This window comes from Lycorma delicatula, chromosome 12, assembly GCF_047948215.1.
Source record: "Lycorma delicatula isolate Av1 chromosome 12, ASM4794821v1, whole genome shotgun sequence".
NCBI classification, from domain to species: domain Eukaryota; kingdom Metazoa; phylum Arthropoda; class Insecta; order Hemiptera; family Fulgoridae; genus Lycorma; species Lycorma delicatula.
The window spans coordinates 3,053,127-3,073,085 of NC_134466.1; the positions used below are offsets into that span (position 1 = coordinate 3,053,127).

At 28.6% G+C, this 19,959-nt stretch overlaps 1 long non-coding RNA gene across 1 annotated transcript; it reads left to right on the plus strand.

Moving 5' to 3' along the window:
- Positions 1-1,278: 1,278 nt before the first annotated feature.
- LOC142332957 (uncharacterized) lies at positions 1,279-19,678 on the plus strand. Its single transcript, XR_012758453.1, has 3 exons — positions 1,279-1,414; positions 11,215-11,336; positions 13,645-19,678. It is a non-coding gene; the product is annotated as an uncharacterized LOC142332957 (long non-coding RNA).
- The last annotated feature ends 281 nt before the right edge of the window (positions 19,679-19,959 follow it).

A 19,959-nucleotide genomic window follows, 5' to 3' on the forward strand; every position in this document is an offset into this window, starting at 1 on the left:
CATTTGCATAGAATAAACGTTCCAAGCAATAACCGTTAAGGAAATGAAAAAAAAAAAAAATTAATTTTTACGGTAAAATTTTTTTATTTATTTTTTTAATTTTATTAACGAATCAGCATATTATAATTTTACTATTATTTATAAAAAAAAAAAAATTCCTAAAATATTTGAAATCGATGTTATATTCTCCATTTGACAGTACTATTAATGAACTTTATGATATTTCTCGTTTTATGTAGTAGTGTTAATAAAAAAATCATACTTAATAACTTTTTTATTTTTACGTTGTATAATACAGTTAGTAAAATAATCACTGATTTTATACAACCGACCTCCGGACTTACATATTTTATTTATCCGTAAAATTTACATAAATTATTGCTTGTTATAGTATTCGAATTATTTGAGAGATTTTCGTGTTAGAAGATTCACAGATTAATTATGATTTAAATTAAATATAATCTGAGATTACTGTTTATTAAAACGTCGATTATTCGGACCTCCATATCTCAAACATTACGTGACAAATCTGAGAGAAAAATAATTATAAAAATGCTGAAAAAAATCGCTTGTTGAACCATCCATAGACAAAATTTACATTAGAAAAAGGGAACTTTATAGCGATCAAATCGAGTCTAAATTTACTTGTTTTTTTTATAAGGACTAGCGTGAAATTAGTAACATCTCTAAGTGTTATTGAGCTTATTTGTATTACAGATGTGCTGGGTTGTACTGTGAAATACGGTAGTCGACTTGATATGAGGTAAATTTGGAAATAATCGTTTTATATCATAATCCCCATGTATTAAAAAAATATTCATTAATATTTTTTTATCATATGTATTAATAGAAATGATCCTGTTGTGTGTTTCTGATTGATTACTAATGAGAATACGGTCTAAGTTGTAAAATTGTGTTGAAACTAAAGTACTGAAAGTATGCGTGAGTGTAAATTATTTAAGGTAAATTAAATACTAGCTAAAAAGAAATAATTGAGAACCTTACTACCGTTTGGATTGCTTGGTTACGTTCCTTTGTTAACGTGTATATACGTTTTAAAATTTGGTTTCAATTATTTTTTATGATTATAAGTTATCAAATGTTTAAAAAAATTAATATTAAACTGTCGGTCGGTCGCTTGCTCTGAGAGAGCTGCCGTGTAGGAAGTTTAGATGGGGTGGTTATTTTCACGATTAATAACTCTGGCGGTTGAAGAAATTTGTTGGGGAAAAGACGGTTATCCAGTGGTGGGGAGAGACAGTGTGATTACGGGCGTGACATAATATGAAGCGTATGGATCCAGCGGCCATCTTGGGTTTATTGCGCAGTCTAGATTCTCATGTCTGTGGTCAGACTTAACTATTAATATTATATCTTATACGTTTATTTTAGATAACCCTCGTTGTTGGTCGGGGTAAGCATTTTTTATATATATTATTTTAATGTAGATTAAAATAAGTGTCATTATTTTTGTTTGCCTATTGTATCCAAACTTATCACGTACTGAATTTTAAAATACAATTTGCACTCTCCTATTTTTACAAAATAAATTAACTATTTCGTAAACGCAAACGTTTCTGACTTTGTTTTCTATTTATAATACCGGCGAAATAATATCTGAAAAATAAACAAACAGAAACAAATTACGCGACTGGTTATAAATTTTAGGCTAATTGAGCAATAAAATAATTAACCGAGGAAATAAATTAATAGAAAATAATACTTAAAACTTTATGATGAAGGATATTTTGTAAAAATTACTATAATTTCAAATATGAAACTTTACTTTATAATCTGTACTTTATATATCTTAAAAATTTTTGATTCACATCAATTTTATCCATTTTATGAAAAATAAATTGCATTACATTTTTCCACAGTCGGATGATTTTACAGAAGTAAACGGGCATTAATCGATAACACAGGAAATTTTTTGTAACTTCCATGTTGTGGGTACTGCTTGACCAAACTCATTAAGTTGTCTGTGTAATGTGAGGTTATTAGATATTCGTTATTTAAGTTGTCATGTTTTTTGAAAATTTATTTCATTCTTTATACAAAATTTTAAATTGTGTTTGACAATGGTTTCTCTCTAAGCATATCAGTTGGACATGACAGATAGCTTCTGTGTGTTGTGTTGGTCAAGTGTCAGTGAATGCTATTTTAAAACAATTTAAAGAAAACGGTTAATTTTCATCTCAAAGGAAAGGAAAATTTGTCAAAATTTTTATCTCCAATTGCAATGTGCTGATTTAACAGAAATAACAGGTAGCCTACTGACAAACCTACAAAGTTTATTTGAAACTTTAAATATCCTGTACTCCAAGAAACCAAATTAGGATATATTCTTACGTTTGTTTGCTATTAAAAATTATTTCTATGTCGATGATCTAATTACCAGTTCAGATTACCCAAATGGAGTTATTCTATTAAAGAACGATATGTCCAAATTATTACAACAGTATGGTTTTTCACTTCACATGTGGTATTCTAACAATTGCAGTTTTTCTTTGTCTTATCATAATTCATCCATACTATCTAATCAAGAAGACAACATATGTACTCTTAAGAGTTCTAAGGAACAAAAAGTCAGATTCACTAAATTTCCAAATCACTCATTCTAACAATTTACAAATTTATACTAAAAGGAATACTCTTTCCATCACAGCAGGTGTCTGTGATCCTCTAGGACTCATTGGCCTTATTATTATAATCATACAAACAGTTTATGTAGTAATTATGACAACTCAAAGTTGACTGCACAAACCATTAATACAGTGGCTTTCATTGTATAATCAATTACATCTAATAGTCATGTAAGATAAGTAGATCCATTAGGTTTAATAAAAATAGAAAAATTCATTCTATTAAATTACATGGATTTTCTGATGCCTGTATATGGTTGTTATATTTATATAACAATGGCTATGGTTGTTATATTTATATACACACTTATACTCCAACCATGTAATTACTAATTTACTGTTCTAAGTCAATGTTAGCCCCTTGTAACAAATCATATTATCCAGACTTGAACTCTTTGGTTGTTTACTATTTTCAAGTTTATTTGTGTATAACTGCATTATACACTTTGATGAGATACACTTATACTCTGATTCAATCATAGCACTTTGTTGTATTCATGGACATTCTTCGAATCGGAAAGTATTTATAGGTAATAGTTTCTGACATTCAACAAAACACTTCAATTACCAATCGGTATTACATCAAATTCTCTGATAATCCAGCAGACATATTGTCTAGAGCTTTTCACCAAGCAGGCTACTTGATATGTCACTATGGTGGCGTGGTCTTCCTTAGCTATTACAGTCTTCTTCTCATTAGCCAAGGGATTGTAATATTACATTAAATGATGATAATTTAAATCCTGAATGCGTATTAGAAAGGCGTAAAACTACATTAACTTCATGTATATCTAATGTTGTATATGATTGAACACAAAGATTTTCATCTTTACATACAAACAGAAACATTTAGTTTCTGTTTCAGATTCATTCACCATATGAAATCCAAACAGTCTGAATGTAATTTTACTACTAAGGAGTTAGATCATACTCTGTACTTTTTTACATGTCAATCACAATCCATGTAATTCAGTGAGATAAAGAATCAGGTTACTGATAAACAAAGTAAGCTTATTTCACTAGATCCATGCTTGGATGATTTACATCTAATCTAATCTAATTGTCAACTCTGAACACTTAAGACTCTTACACTGCGACAGAGATACTGGACAATAATGCAAAAAGAATCATTTTGTCAATCTTTCATGTGTTTAATTTGCTTTAGATGTGATGCAAAACTCAATCACAACAGCTTTGTCAATTACAGCCTCTAAAATGATTTTTAAGCTTTATCTTAAATTTTTGTAGCTTTAAATTATTAGCTTTAAGTTTGGTTTCACCTTTTTGGGCTGTAATTTTTTTATTATAACTTCAGTTAGGGGTAGCTTCGGTGTTATAATTTTGCTTAAGGGAGGAGATCCTTTTTTGAGTGTATTTTGTTTTATTAGTTGTTTATATTTGTAGTTTTAAGGTTCCTTTTAATATATTTTTTTTTTTAAAATTGATTTTTGTTTTAAAATTTGGCTTTAAATTTTTAACGCATGTAAATGTTTGTTAGGTTAAATATCCTTAATGGTTAATTTTTATTTTCAGTGTTAAGGATTTAATTATATTTTGGTTTTTATTTTTTTTAGGATTTTTTTGTTTTTCATTATTTTAAGGTGATAAAAAGTTAATAGTATTTTATACTTTCTTATAATTTCAAGTTACATTGCTTTGAGGTTATTAACTTATAATTTATCTCATATCCTTGTGGACATGGGGTAAATTGTTGTTAAGATTTGTCCTGTAATAATATATGGTTCTTCAACTGGTCGTGCTCCGATTCATGTAAGTAGAATAAATGTATTTACTATAATTCAGAATATTATTTTATTTATCGGTTAGAATGATCTTGTTTGAAATTTTATTTTTATTGAGAATGATATTGATATAATAATTATAATTGATATTATTAGGGCTACTACTCCTCCTAATTTTCTAGGGATAGATTGTAGGATTGCGTATGCAAATAGGAAATATCATTCAGGTTGAATATGGGGAGGAGTTCTAAGTGGGTTTGCTGTAGATAATCCTACACTAAACCGATTCTTTACTTTTTACTTCATTATACCCTTCATTATATCAATAATAGTAATACTACATCTAATATTTCTACATGAATCCGGATCCTCTAACCCACTAGGTATAAAAAATAACATTGACAAAATCCCATTTCACCCATATTTCACAACCAAAGATATTTTAGGAATAGCAATAACAATAATAATTAATATAAATCCATTCCTCACTATAGATCCAGAGAATTTTACACCAGCAAACCCACTTAGAACTCCTCCCCATATTAATATCAATTAGCCCTAATAATATCAATTATAATTATTATATCAACTAACTTAAATTATATAACTAACTTGAAAATTAACTTGAAATTATAAGAAAGTATAAAATACTATTAACTTTTTATCACCTTAAAATAATGAAAAACAAAAAAATCCTAAAAAAAATAAAAGCCAAAATATAATTTAAATTAACAGCTAAATAACTCCTTCAACATATATATATATTTGTCATAACGATATCGAGGAAAGGAACCACGAACCCAAACAAAAAAATAAATAAGAAAAATAACCTTAACAAAAAAAAAAAATTTATACAATCGCCCCCCAAAAACAAGTAAAAAATCTCATAAACATTTTATTTCTATATTCAGATAAAAAAAATAAAGAAAATCTAAATGATCTATACTCAACATTAAACCCAGAAACCAATTCAGACTCGCCCTGAGAAAAATCAAATGGAGAACGATTAGTCTCAGCCAAAATACAAGAAAGAAAAATTATAAATAGAGGAAAAGAAAAAAAAATAAATCAAACATTCAACTGAAAATAACAAAAATAATTTAAATTAAAAGACTCACAATATAAGATAAAACAAAAAATAATAAAAAAAAAAAAAACAACTTCATAAGAAATACTCTTGAGAAATTCTAGAATTAGAAGATCATCCAGCAATCATAATAAAATGAACCCCCAAACCAGAACAACAAAAAAAAAAAAAAGGCAAAAAGAAAACCCAACAAAATTAAAACTAAAAGGAAATATTAATCAAAAAATTAAAGATACAGAAAAACCCAAAATAGGTACAAAAAAATAAACTCATAAAAATTTAAAAAATAAACTAAAAAAAAAATTTAAAACCAAAGTAAAGATCTATAGGGTCTTATCGTCCCTCTCCTAAATTTAAGCTTTTTAACTTAAAAATAAAATTCAAACTAAATTTTAAAAATAAAGTATAATTTTCGTCAAACTCTTCATTCCAGACCTCAATTAAAAGACTAATTATTATGCTACCTTAGCACAGTCAAAATACTGCGGCTATTTAAATCATTGAGCAGGCCAAACCTTAAATAAATCACAAAAGGACATGTTTTTGATAAACAGGCGAAATTATTTTTGAGATAAGTCGTAACTTTGTTACGACTTATCTCAGTTTATGAGAGTGACGGACAATATGTACATAATTAAGAGCAAAATTCAAAAAATTAATTTAAAAAAATTACTATTAAATCCAAAATTCAAATTTAATCAAATTAAAAAATCAAAAAACAAAAATTAATGTAACCCATAATAACCTCTTTATAACTGCATCTTGACCTAACATAAATCTTTAAAATGAAAAGAAAATAAATTTTCATTACACTCAACGACAGAGATATACAAGAAAAAAAAGGTACAAAAAATCATGGAATATCATTAAATTACAGGTTCCTCTAAAAAGATTTAAAAACCGCCAGATCTATTAAATTTCAATTATAAAAAATAAACTACCTTAGAAAAAAAATTACTAATTAAGAATAACAGGGTATCTAATCCTGGTTTAAATTCAAATTTATATAAATTTCACCTAAATATAAAATATTAAAACTAAATAAGACTAAATTCTAAAAAAATTAACTTGAACCTGAGGAATAACCGCAAATGCTGGCACAACATTTTTTGGTTCTAAAAAATATAACTTAAATTAAAAAACCTTAACACTGAAAATAAAAATTAACCATTAAGGATATTTAACCTAACAAAAATTTACATGCGTTATAAATTTAAAGCCAAAATTTAAAACAAAAATCAAATTTAAAAAAAAAAAAATATTAAAAGGAACCTTAAAACTACAAATATAAACAACTAATAAAACAAAATACACTCAAAAAAGGATCTCCTCCCTTAAGCAAAATTATAACTTCAAAGCTACCCCTAACTGAAGTTATAATAAAAAAATTACAGCCCAAAAAGATGAAACCAAACTTAAAGCTACAAAAATTTAAGATAAAGCTACCCCTAACATTATCATGATTTTATATTAAAAAAAAACAATGGTTCAAAATAGATGGAAACAAACTTAAAAGCTAATATAATAATTAATCTTGACTTTCAAAAATGACATTACTATAATAATAAATTTGTTTTTAAAGAACCAAACATAAATATTTAAATAAAACATATGTAATTATCTTATTAAACTTAAACTTAAGATAAGAATTAAACCATGAGTTTTTTTTTTAATAATTATGTATTTTTAAATATACTTATTCTAATATAATTATTTTTTTTAGGTCTTTTAAACTTTAAAATTTATTTCAATGTATTAAATTATTTTAAATAAGATCTTATTTAATTTAATTAAAACTAAAATTGATTTTAATTAAATATCTAATTGATGCATTTAACTAAATAATTTATTTTAGATGATTATTTTTACAAAAACTATTTTACATTAAAATAAAAATCTGTATTAAATTAAAATCTTTATTTAAATAAAAGATGGTATATATTATATAATAATTTTTTTAATTTATATAACACTTATAAATTAAAATATTTTATTTTATAAGATTAAATATTAAAGGGTGAAATAGTTATATTTAAATAAATATATTACTATATGTTGGGTAAAGTTAAAAAATAAAAAAACACAGCTAGTATTTGCCAAAAGAAATTGGACTTTAATTATGTAAAACAACTGAACTTATGTTAAAGCATAACCTTAAATTAAATGAAATTATGAAATAAACATAACTTAATTTCACATAAGAAATATCAACTGAAATCAGCATATCAGTAATAATATTATTAAAATGAGATTTACAATTATATACTTAGAAAAACAAAACATCAATAAACATAATATGACTGGAAAACTATTGCATTACTGACAAATGCTGTAATATTGAAAAATTAGCAATGAACAAATGTCATAAACTTAGAAAAATAAATTAAAGTCAATCTTGATTGGCATTGGCCTTTCCTGATTTATGAACCGCAAACTTAACGTTAAATAATGTAAAAATGTAATTCTAGTTTGACGTAGAAAAAGACACAATAATATTACAGTACAAAAGAGTTAATTACAATATAATCACACTGAACTTAATTGAGCACATGAAATGGGTTGCAGCTGAACAATGACAGCCTTCTGTAAGTGACCTGTCGTGACTGTACTAAAGTGAAATTGAAACTTGAACGGCATAGGTAGGATGAACTGAATGTTCCACAAATTTGAATAACATAAAGGTTTAACGTAATGAGTAATGAAAAACTGAACTTGCCTGTAGCTCACAAATATTTGCCAGAGATGAACTCGTAACAGCAAGTACAGAAGAATACCTATGTAGTCCTGGGCGTAGTCCGCACGGTGAATCAGGAATACAGCGGCGTGATGTGGTTTAGTGGTAGAATGAGGCGTGGAATCTCAAATGTGTAGTGATGAGTTTGAAATTCTGCTTGAGCGTGAATGTTACCACAAAGTTTGCCCTAGGCGACTGCAGTGGTGAGATGTTGGAGGTACTCTGCCGAAAAGATGGCGAAAAAAGGCGGGGGTAACCAGATCCAGGTAGTGGACAGGAGAGTCTGTGTGTAGTAAGGGGACGAAAAAGTAACGGGTGTATGAAAAGGGTAGTCAGAAATTACTCGATAGAATAATGGACGCGGTCACAAAGGTGACGGTGGGAGGGTCAAAAACAAGAACAATAATAGAAACATGTGGGCTTTACAGACCCAGCAAAACGAAACCAAGTGGAATTCAAACATTCCTTGTAACAAAGCAACGGGACCCATCCTAGTTTGGAATTCGTAGAGAATAACGGAAAAACTTTATGCCAGAATGTCGTAAACACTATATATAATATATATATTATAATATAACTATCTTTTTTCTTTTTTGTAACATAATAATTTATCAATGAATGATATAATATAAATATCTTATTATAACGAAAAAATTTTTGTTGAAAAATTAAACTCAAAAATAAAAAATTGCAAAAAAATGAATTAATGGAATAATGTACCGTAAAAAAAATGATAAAATGATTTTTCAGGTAGTGATTCCTACCTGAACTTATACTTTCAAAAATCTTTTCCTGACGTTTAAATTAATTTTTGATGTAAACAAATTATATTTCTTACTGAAGGCTTGTTTCGCTTGTGCTATTCGGCATTTTATATCGCTCCTGCTTCGTCCATCTTTAGTAATTTTACTTCCCAAATAACAAAATTCTTCTACCTCCATAATCTTTTCTCCTCCTATTTTCACATTCAGCGGTCCATCTTTGTTATTTCTACTACATTTCATTACTTTTGTTTTGTTCTTGTTTATTTTCATGCGACAGTTCTTGCGTAGGACTTCATCTATGCCGTTCATTGTTTCTTCTAAATCCTTTTTACTCTCGTCTAGAATTACTATATCATCGGCAAATCGTAGCATCTTTATCTTTTCACTTTCTACTGTTACTCCGAATCTAAATTGTTCTTTAACATCATTAACTGCTAGTTCCATGTAAAGATTAAAAAGTAACAGGGATAGGGAACATCCTTGTCGGACTCCCTTTCTTATTACGGCTTCTTTCTTATATTCTTCGATTATTACTGTTACTGTTTGGTTCCTGTACATGTTAGCAATTGTTCATCTATCTCTGAATTTGAACCCTAATTTTTTTAAAATGCTGAACATTTTATTCCAGTCTACGTTATCGAATGCCTTTTCTAGATCTATAAACGCCAAGTATGTTGGTTTATTTTTCTTTAATCTTTCTTCTACTATTAATCTGAGGCCTAAAATCTCTCTCCTCTCAATTCTTCTGTATAGAATTCTAGTTGATGCATGACTTCGGTTTTTGATGCATGACTAGTTAAACTAATTGTTCTGTTTTCTTCACATTTATCTGCCCCTGCTTTCTTTGGTATCATGACTATAACACTTTTTTTGAAGTCTGACGGAACTTCCCCTTTTTCATAAATATTACACACCAGCTTGTATAATCTATCAATCGCTTCCTCACCTGCACTGCGCAGTAATTCTACAGGTATTTCGTCTATTCCAGGAGCCTTTCTGCCATTTAAATCTTTTAATGCTCTCTTAAATTCAGATCCCAGTATTTTTTCTCCCATTTCATCCTATTCAACTTCCTCTTCTTCCTCTATAACACCATTTTCTAATTCATTTCCGCCATATAACTCTTCAATATATTCCACCCATCTATCGACTTTACCTTTCATATTACATATTGGTGTACCATCTTTGTTTAACACATTATTAGATTTTAATTTACATACCACAAAATTTTCCTTAACTTTCCTGTATGCTCCGTCTATTTTACCAATGTTCATTTCTCTTTCCACTTCTGAACACTTTTCTTTAATCCACTCTTCTTTTGCTAGTTTGCACTTCCTGTTTATAGCATTTCTTAATTGTCGGTAGTTCCTTTTACTTTCTTCATCACTAGCATTCTTATATTTTCTATGTTCATCCATCACCTGCAATATACCTTATCTTTTTTACTCAAACCTCTTGCGATGTCCTCCTCAAAAATCTTCTTTACCTCCTCTTCCTCAAGCTTCTCTAAATTCCACCGATTCATCTGACACCTTTTCTTCAGGTTTTTAAATCCCAATTTACATTTCATTATCACCAAATTATGGTCGCTATCAATGTCTGCTCCAGGGTAAGTTTTGCAGTCAACAAGTTGATTCCTAAATCTTTGCTTAACCATGATATAATCTATCTGATACCTTGCAGTATCGCCTGGCTTTTTCCAAGTGTATATTCTTCTATTATGATTTTTAAATTGGGTGTTGGCAATTACTAAATTATACTTTGTGTCAAACTCTATAAGTCTGTCCTCTCTTTCATTCCTTTTGCCCAGCCCGTATTCACCTACTATATTTTCTTCCTTGCCCTTTCCAATGCTTGCATTCCAATCTCCAATTATTATTAAATTTTCATCTCCTTTTACGTGTTTAATTGCTTCATCAATCTCTTCGTATACACACTCTACCTCATCATGATCATGGGCGCTTGTAGGCATGATCATGACGTTAACAATCGTTGTCGGTTTAGGTTTTGATTTTATCCTTATTACGATTATATTGCTATGCGTTTTGAAATATTCTACTCTCTTCCCTATCTTGTTCATTATGAAACCTACTCCTGCCTGCCTATTTGTATCAACATAAAGTTAATTTTTTATTAAATATCTGCATTGGGTTTAATTTGCTTGCTTAAAATAAATATTTAGCATTTAAGATTATTTTATTTTTAACGTCCCATCATTCTATTTTAACTTTATGTTTTACAGGCATGAAAATTTATCAATATTTAAGCAACTTGGGTGTAAGAAACTGTATTTATTATTGTTCTGAGTGAAACAAAATTTAAAATGAGGTTAAAAATGAAGTGTTTAATTTAAAAACAAATCAGGTTAGTGAAATTGCATTTTGTTTTTTTATAACAAGATAGTACATTATAATTTTTAGTGGTATCAACAAAATTTCATTAGTACTAATTACAAAATTATTAAAGTTCTAATAATAATAATAATAATACCTATTCTTTGATTTCATACTTATCTATTATTATATAATTGATTAAAATAAATTCACACTCAAATCTATGAATTTAAAAAGGGCATAAATACAAACCTCTTCAGGATTAGAAAACCAGAATATTGTAATCCTTTCTGTTACAGACAGAGAAAGATTAGAAAACAAGTATGAAATTATTTCACTGAAAAACATAAAACATAATTATAATTTGTTATTTTAATGTGCGGTTTTTGTCAATTGGCAATAGAAATGAATATTACTGTAAATTTGTTAGACAAGCCAGACATTTTATAAATAGTGGAATTATAGTAATGTATTTCTAAACAGTACCACTTTCCATCATTTTTAGTTACTACTGGTGTTGTTCTCCCAGATAACAGGGTTAAGATGACTTGTCTCCTCAGTTCAGTATGTTAAGACTCAAATCCTTGATGAAAATTTTCGGTTCAAGGAATGTAGCAAAAAATGCTGATGCTTTGGAATCAGTCATTCATCCTGATTGGGGGGGTTTAATTACCCCCAATCCTTTACAAAGGTGTGGTGTCAGTGAGGCAGTTATGCTATATGCTGCACTTGTCTGGGCTCACCGCTTGGGTTTTAGGTGTTATGCATACATTTTGCTACATGCCCAGTGACTCCTCTTTTTGGCTGTTATAAATGGTTATAGAACAGTCTCGCGGGAGGCAGTCTGTATTATAGCCGGAGTCAAACCAAGATATCTTGGCTAATGAGCGTAAGGAACACTGCATTCCAAGGTAAATAACCTATTGATATCAGACGAAAGTAGGAGATGGAAGATTGGAGCCTTGTTTCTTGGCAGGTCAGGTGGGACGAATCCCAGACAGGTTGCTACACGCATGGTATATTTCCTATAGTGTCTGTTGTAGGTGCGATTAGATGGGTTTCCCCCAATCAGTATATCGATGAGTTTGGCTAGGTTTCATTTGGTGGTGGATTCGAGTCAATGCCTGGATTTTGGGAGTGATGATACAGTGAAGCACGTCCTGTATGTCTGTCTCTATATGAGGTCAAATATTCACGAGCTGTTAGGGAACTTGAGAGAATGCATTCCTTTCTGGATCTCCATATTAACTGGATGATCCGCAAGGTTTTGTTCCATCCGCTTGGTTTTCTTCCAAGCCATTTGCTTTGGTTTTTTTTTAAAGAGGTGGAAGAGAACCCCATTTTGAGCAGTGTCGAGCTCACTAACAGGTTTTGCAAGATGTTATTAAATATGTATGTGTTCCTGCACACTACAGACTAAACCACCCCTGGCTACCCACCCTTCTTGATACAGTTGATGTGCATTACTCATGGAAGGGGGAAATACACCCTCACAGACATTCAAACACCACAGTCAACAGATACGGTTGGTTTTGTAGGTCTGCAGAGGGAGTTCAGTTGAGGTATTTGATCACGGCAGGATCCAGGGTGGCTACGGTTCCGGCCTAGGCATGGATAGGTTGGAGGTAGGCGTAATGGCATCGTGCCACGGTTATATTGTTATTGTTTGATTCGATTTTGGGCTTTTACATCGGTGGCATCCTGACAGGCCTGGCCGATTACTGTGAGATGTAATCAGAGGGGTCTAAAGACAACATCCAGTAAAGTCCCTCGGGGCTCGAAACGGAGGGTGTGGTGTGGCGACCGGTGACGTTACCGTTCTTCCCCCTACAGGGTTGGGATGCCCAGATAACAAACACTATTATTGAATTTTTTTTTATTGAATATGAATAATATATCGTAATATGATGGGTTAGGGATTGTGATTGTTTTCTAGTAAATTCTAAAGAATTTCAATCACAGTATAGCTACTATCACAGCTCCTTTTAAGGAAAACAGGTGCTGAAATATTTTGTGATTGACATGGTAGTGTCCCTTTTGAAGAAGTTCCAGGTCAGTAAGTTACTTTTTTGAGTAAGTTTGTGAAATTTAGTGCTCTCACAACCAGTATAGAGTATTTAACAAATAAGTAACATTCCATCTTGGAGATTTAGTAGTAATTAATTTACCAATGCAACGGCAAGAATTGTTATGATTTAAACAAAAAGTTATTTATAAATTACTAGCAATCTGTATTCAGTTCATTATTTTAAAAATATTCTAAATGTTTTGTATATTCTTTTAAAAATAATTTAATTATTTATTTTAATTTAAAAATTACAATTTTTTTTTAATTTCAGTACTGAAGAAGTTTATGAAAGGAAATTTTCTGAAGCTAAATATGACAATTGATTCAGTAAATTACTGATTCGGTTACGGTTAAAAAAATCAGTATAATTACTGAGGCAGTTTTTTTTTGTAGCATGAAAAAACTTTCGCATTATCGTCCAGAACAAATATATTACAGAGGCGTTATGCACAGATGTCCTCTCTGATGTAGATTAACATCGTGTTTCGATATTTTATTACTTCTGTACTTTAGAATCCTTATTATAACTACTGAATCAAGTTTCCAAACAACATAAGTAAATTAAATGTAAAACACACCATAAATTAATATCTTATTTTATATCGAACAAAAAAGTACTACAATACAATAAGGTAATTTTGGCTTAATTTTCCAAATTTTACATGCAATGTGATCAAATTGTTTTAATTGGAATACATTTCTTTACATAAATTTTATGATTTTTTTTTAAATTCCTATTTTCACTTTATTAATTAAATTTTGTTTAAGAGTTCATTTAAGTTCAATACTAGGTCTACTATTCATGTAACATTAGAATACCACACTATTCAAAAATAGTCTAATATTGTTTGAACGGGACTAGTAGTTGGAAAAAGTCTTATTATCTTAATCTTATTTTTAGGTAGATTTCATAAGAAAGCTACCTATTTCAATGGGTAAAAGTTCAAAAAGTGTATATATATTATTAGCAAAACCAATTCTTTTGTTATTGTATTTGTCCATATTCTCTCCTGTACTAATTACACCAAAGACAAAAAGTATAAACAGTTTACCACTAAGTGTACAGAATTCAATAATGCTTCTTACCTTATGTGCTTTCAAGGGTTCCCCTCATCTACAGTCTTTCTTTTAAACAATCGCACATTAAATTAGGAATAAAATTGTAAATGTGTAAAAATATGTAGTCATATTAAATATTATAAAATTAAAAAAAATTTGTGAACAGTACTGTAGTGTGGCTACCTAGCTGCATAACAATTTTTTTTTAATTTTATAACCGATGATGAGGGAAATCCTTGAAAGCACATAAGGTAAGAAGCATTATTGAATTCTGTACTGTTGGTGGTAAATTGTTTATACTTTTGTCTTTAGCATATCTATATCTATGTATTTCACTTTCTCGTGAACATGGGCAAAATCAGACCATGGAGGTGGAAATGGGCAGGGCTTTCTAAAAAAAAACCAATATCGCTATAACTTTCTTATTAAGTAAAATATCAAATTCATTTCGTACTATTCTTTGAATAAGGGCCTAAAACCTATCTTAAGTAAAGTTTTTTGATATCAAAAAACTTTTTTTTGATAATGTGTTTACCGGTGAAGATATATAAATTTTTATCCTTCATTTCCTAGTTTTCCATTGCAGTTATAAAAATATGTTCGCATAAATAATATAGGGTTAAATTAAATTTTATTTTAAAAACTTTATTAATTTATTTAAAATATATTGGCTTTTGGCCAGTACAAATTTTTTTAAAATTTAATATAAAAAGATTCTGTTTTATGATGAAAGAAATTAAAATTCTTAATTTTCTAAGTTTGAATCGGTATCAGTACACGACAAAACATAAGTATACGTTGTATTTATTATAGTGGACGTAATTATTTATTTATAATAGAGACTGAAAGATGTATTTTTTTTAAATTCACTTTTCGGCAAGCGATCCGAATTATTGAAAATTTTTAAATTGTAAATTTCTATGGCGTTATTTAAGATTAAAGAATTCTATGGCTTTAAGATGTTTAAAGAATATAGATTTGCACTACACCTAGAACGAAAATTTGTTTAAGGTTTAAAGCTATTTTTCAATATATTTTGTTAGCATTTTAGTTTGTATTCTTTATTTCAATAAGAATTTATTTACTAAAACATACCTGTAGTTGAAATTTGATATCGATGATGAGAGACATTATATTTAAAACTGTGCACTAATTTTTTTGTGGTGGATATGTACATTTGTACATCTTATTTAACGTATTTTTACAACGTAATGCATTGACATTTATATATCTTAAATTTCATTTTACTTTTTGTTTTGTAAATTATTTATTATCGGTTGTTCTCTTATAAGAGTAACCTACATGTCGTTTTATATTTTACATTATTTTTTTAGTAATTATTTTTGTTTATAAAGTAAATTATAATGTTTTGTATTTTCGATATTAGTGTATTCAATATGAGCTTATACTTTGTTATCGATATGAATTTATTATGACTTATTTCATTAATAATAAGAATGTGTGACTGTTACATTAACTAGATATAAGTATATACAGAGTGATTCAGGAGGATAGGGCAATACTTTGATAACTCATTCTAGAGGCTAAAAATAAGAAAAAAGTTCATATAAACATAGGTCCGAAAACGCTTTGTTAGCGAGTTATACAGGGTGAAAGATTTCGCCCGAGTTTCAGTTCCTCTGGGTAAATTAAGGCTTTCTGAAATTCTGGGAAGGTCAATTTAGGGGCAAATTCAATTGTTTCTTACGGTTTTTGAGCTGGGAAATCGAAAAACATAGGTCCTAGAACTGTATGTCTCTTAGTTTCTAAGATATCCTGTGTAAAACACCAAAAGTAGGGTCAAAAACACATTTTTTTACGTTTGACGTACATAACGTTGTTAAATTGGTGATAAATCTTACATTTTTTAAACATAAATTGTAGAGAATTTAATTATAAGAAGATTGATGTAAATAATGTCAACCTTGCTGTGTGCCATTTCTATGACGTAAACAATTTATTTAAGCGAAATCATTTATAATAATTTTAAATATAAAAAATTGTTATGGATTTATGAGTTACGTTTTGTTTTAACCTCGTACAGAAAGTTACATTTATGGAAGTAGGAAAACATTTTAACGAATCTATGCAGATAGATTTGCATGGAACAGAAAAATCTAGAGATTGTCCAAATTGTCAACTGTTTTTTAAGTATCAAAAGTAATAATATTAACATGGAGTGGATTAAGGATATTTCATTAATAATTTTTCCATATAAAAAATTAATTTGTGACTGCAGGCTCTTCCTCAAAGATTCAAATACTGTATCATTTTTATTTTTGCAAGTCGCTTATTAAAATATTAATGAACAAGAAGTTTGTTAAAGAAAGAATGTTTGCTCAGGAAATGGAAACTGAGAGTTTTGAACTTCAAGATCCACAATGGTATGACAGAGAGACATACACCAACAATCAGATTGATATCAGGCATGATGGGTAGAATTGCATGTACTAGTATAGTATAAATGTTGTAATGATACTGCAAACTATTAATCACTGTCTGCACAATTCAATGGTTATAAAAGAGGTAACGAAACGTCTGTATGTATGTAGTTGTAAATTCCATTAAATAAAATAAATTATTACACAAAGTTTATGCAAATCTATCATTTATTCCATCGAGTGAATTATTCTATTGTTATTATTATTATTACTATGAACTAAATTCATTTGATAAATTTAACTGACTTTTGTCCTGTCAATAAAGTATATTTTACGATTCTTCTCAATAGTAGTGGACTGTATAAAGTAATTTGTAAATCTATGCCTATTGTGTGTATGACCTTTCACTAATAGTAATTAAATGAAAGAAAAAAATTTATTGGCTGTTATCTTACAAATCCAAACTGAAAAAGGTACGATACTACAAAAATAAAAATCAATTTTAGGTAATGAATTAAATTTCATATTGTGCATATTTAAAATAAAATAAACATGCTAAGCGAATGGCAATTGAATGGAAAAGAGTGAAACTCTATACACAACAAAGTCACAATTTAAGTACCTACAAAAAAAAGGCTTTGTAAATCCTACAGTGTTGACAGTCAATATATGAAGCGATTAAGCTATTTACTGTGACAGTAAACACCAAAAAAACTACAGGCTTTCTCTTTCTGATAAGGTAGTAATTGAGGTAATCTGTAAAGGCGTTGAATGTTAGGTGTAATCTGAGATACGAAAGAGTGAATGTTTCTTGTCACTGGTTAAATTTTTATCGGCTTTCGCTCTCTTATATGATATTTATAAAAGTAATCTGTAAGGGCGTTAGATGTGTGGTGTAATCTTAGATACGGAAGAGTGAACGTTTCATGTCATTGATTAAATTTTTCTCGGCTTTACCTCTTTGATAAGAAAGTTATAGAAAAAATCTGTGTGGACGTTGAATGTTTGGTGTAATCTGAGATACGGATGAGTGAATTTTTCTTGTCATCGGTTAAATTTTTATTGGATTTCTCTTTCTTATAATGTAGTTATTGAATAATCTGTGGGAGCGTTGAATGTTAGGTATAATCTGAGATACGGAAGAATGAATGTTTCTCTTCATCGGTTAAATATTTATAGGCTTTCTCTTTCTGATAAGATATAGAGGGTGTTGAATTTTCAAATATAAGTCCGTAATCAAATCATGATTGTTTTATTACATTCTCAAATATATTCTGTTAACAGTATAAAAAGTGTTTTGAAAGTATAAAAACTGCAAACCTAATCGATACAGGATGGTGATTTGATGCCAAGTCATTTGCTGTGTTCTGAAATTCTATCTGCATCTCTACTATTTTAAGTTATATCTTTGCAAATATCAATTGATGCTTGAAAATATATACTGTCAGAAAGTGTAAAAAAAATGTAATGTAAAATTACTCGACAAGGTAAAAACCTTCCTAAAAAAATTAAGAATTTAAACAAAAATCTTTGTTTCATTTCTTTAAGCAATTTTTTATTGTATATTTTAAGAGATTTATATTTAAGATTTTCTTTTTTTTTACTGATGAATTAATTAATTTAATTCTATTATGATAGTTTTAGAGATTTTGGTTTATTTTTAATACTTGTGAAACATTTGTTTTTTCGTTGGAATTAATCTATTCCTGGATTGTCCTTTTTGTAACCTAAACGTTTTGTTTCTACCACATTAAGTTTCAATGTTTTCCTCCATTCTTTTACGACTACCTAGAACACAATTAAAATCGATCAGAGTCAACATCTTGTTATATTATACCCTTTTTTGATTTTAATTGTTCCGACAATTCCAAATAATTTTAACTGTAGAAAAGGCATTGGAATTTTTTTTTTCCCAGCAGAATGATATACCTTTTTAAATTATAAAAATGTAATTGTATAATTGTTATATATCACCATTCTAACTAAGATTACTATTTTTACACAAGCTACCTGTTCTGCCAAGGTCTTCCCTTTCTATAAAACTAATATATTCTACAAATTGTTTATCGATGTCTGCTTCTCTTCTATTCTATTTACTACAACTTTTATAAGATTAAAAGGTTACTGAAAGAAGAGAACTTCCTCTGCGACTATTAACTTCTCTTTTTTCTCCTTTTTTATGTAAAGTATGAATAGCCACAGAAATAGCAGCAGTCTACTTGCCATTCTTTCGAAAAGAACAAAAAAAAAAGGTTCTAACAGTATAGCTTTTCTTCGGGTGCTTGCAATTTCAATATTTCTCAAAAAATAATTTTCTTAAATTTTGCTATCGCAAGTTTATATAATTTTTATATATAAAAATATTTTTTCTTAATTTTTTAGAAAATAATTTTCTTGGTGAAATAGAAAATATGTTATTGTAATAAAAAGTGCAATCGATTCAGTTTTAGAAATATGTTTATATCATAAATTGTGTTTTTTATGTGTTTTTAATAAATAATATTTTGTTCCCGATGTAAAAAATTTCAGAATGATGTAATTTAATTTTATAATGTGTTTGTTAAGATTCATTTATTATATACTGAACCAGCTTAATTAAATATTGTTAGACTTTATTTATTGTAACGCATTATAATTCAGTGTAGTGATTAAATTATTGTAAATTAAAGGTGAATAAAAGAGTGTTCAATAAATATTTGTGTATTGGCAATTACTTAATGTATAACCAAGGTATTACACTGAGGCTGGAATTGTACAGTGTCTGTGAAGTCTAAACTTTAATATCCACTTAATTATTAATATTGTCAATTAATTTTCAGGTATATATTGTAAATTATTTATTTTGTAATCTAATAAACAATGTTCCACGGAAAACAGGTTGATTTTTATTTAAAACATACACTATTCTCTTCCTAAAAACTAATGTGATCAGATGCAAGTAACCTAACCTACATTGTGACGAGTGGTAGAGATGTGTGTATACATTCAGGTTTTAGGTTTGAATCTTAACACGTAACATAAATAAAAGATAAAATGTGATCTATCTCTTGTATTTTAAAATATTTTAGAAATCTTACCCTTTCAGTTTAACATTTTTAGTGTTTTTAGTAATACATCGTGACGTCAAGGAATCTTTTCCTAAGGAA